This window comes from Bison bison, unplaced genomic scaffold, assembly GCF_000754665.1.
Source record: "Bison bison bison isolate TAMUID 2011002044 unplaced genomic scaffold, Bison_UMD1.0 scf7180017864285, whole genome shotgun sequence".
NCBI lineage: Eukaryota > Metazoa > Chordata > Mammalia > Artiodactyla > Bovidae > Bison > Bison bison.
Genome location: NW_011494857.1, coordinates 1,962,301 through 1,963,971, shown reverse-complemented (window position 1 = coordinate 1,963,971; position 1,671 = coordinate 1,962,301). Strand labels below are relative to the sequence as shown.

The window sequence follows — 1,671 nt, the reverse complement described above, 5'->3', positions numbered from 1 at the left end:
CCCCGGGGCGGCTCTCCAAGCGAGGACACGGTGGGGCCCCGAAAATGGAGCCCCCCAGCGGTTCCGAGCCTCGCCCCACTCCCTGGCGATGGGAGGGGACGCAGGAGGGGAGTGGCCGGAAGCCTCCGCCTTTCCTCCTCGCTCTCCCGACCAACTGCTCCCGGCCCTCCGCCTTCCAGGGGAGAGAGGAGCTTTTTTGAAGGGCGTCCTCTCCTCGCCCCCAACAGCCCTCCTTTTACGGTTCATTTTTTGCAGTTTGACGCCTGTCCCCCACCCCCAGCCCTGCCCTGTCCTACCCCTAACCCCCTGGAAACTGAAGAGACAGCCACGCGGTCAGAGCCTCCGGACACCCTGGCCCTGCCCCGGGGGAGTCCACTCCCGGCCTGGCCTCAGTGGGCCGGGGATGGGGCGGCGTCAGCCCGCCCCCCTCCGTTATCCCCAACCCTCTCCTGCCCCACAGACTCTTTTGATACTGAAGGGAGGTTTGCGTCAACGACTACCTGCTCTGTAATTACTTTAAAAAAAAAAAACACGGAAAAAGTAAAAAATTTTTTGGTCATGGAAGCATGGAGGAGAGAGAGAAAAGGGAACATGGGTGGGCAGCTGAATGAGGAGATGGAAAACTCCGGGCCCCATCGGGAAGGTCAGCTGGGAGCTGGCGCCTCCAGGCGCTCTTAGACCCTTGCCCTTTCACCCCTACGGCCCCAGAGAAGGGCTGGGTCGCCCAGCGCACCTGGCATTGCGTCTAATCTCCTTGCACCTCTTAGGAGGCATGTTCTGGGGTCCTCTCCCCTCACCTCCCACCTCACAGCAGGAATCCGGGGGGGGGGGGCGTGTTTCCTGCGGCTGCCCTTTCAAGATACCACAGAGTGGGTGGCTCAGAACTACAGCAATTTAGTGTCTCAGTTCGGAGTCCAAAGTCAAGATAGGGGCAGAGCCATGCTCCCTCGTAGGGAAGGGTCCTTCTCCGCCCCTTCTGGCTTCTGGTGGCCCCAGATGTTCCTTGACTGGTGGCAGTGTCACCCCAGTCTCCACAGGGCATTCTTCCCATTTCTCCACGTCACCTTTCCTCTATATCTGTGCCCAACTCCCCCCCTTCTATGAGGTTGTTGTTGTTTAGTCCCTGTGTCATGTCCAACTGTTTTGTGATCCCATGGACTGTAGCCCTCCAGGCTCCTCTGTCCGTGCGACTTCCCAGGCAAGAATACTGGAGTGGGTTGCCACACGCTCCTGCAGGGGATCTTCCCGACTCAGGGATGGAGCCGGCATCTCCTGCTTGGCAGGCAGGTTCTTTACCACTGAGCCACTTGGGAACCCCTCTTTATGAAGACAGCAGCCAGACTGGATTGGGGACCACAGACTCCAGCATGATCAAGATCATCTGCAAAGATCCTATTTCCTGCTAAGGTCATATTCACAGCTCCTGGAGGCAAGGACACAATTCAGCTCATCACAGAGCCAAACCTGAGAGGGTCCATCTCCACTGCAAACCCATTGGAGACACTGCCTCCAGAGAAAGCCGGCAGGGGAGGGAAGGAGGGGCATGAAGGGTGCTCAAACTGCAGCTGGGGCCTGCTGGGCATGAGGGGTCTGCACTTCTGCCTGGTTAACTCAGAGGCACGAGGCAGAGTCCAGGCCGGGGGAGTAGGCGGGAGCTATGCTGTAGCTTCC

At 59.2% G+C, this 1,671-nt stretch overlaps 1 protein-coding gene across 1 annotated transcript in view; it reads left to right on the top strand.

Moving 5' to 3' along the window:
* The window catches only part of LRRC4B (leucine rich repeat containing 4B), a 27,191-nt gene that overhangs the window by 24,695 nt on the left and 825 nt on the right, over positions 1-1,671 (top strand). The gene's annotated exons all lie outside the window — the stretch shown is intronic.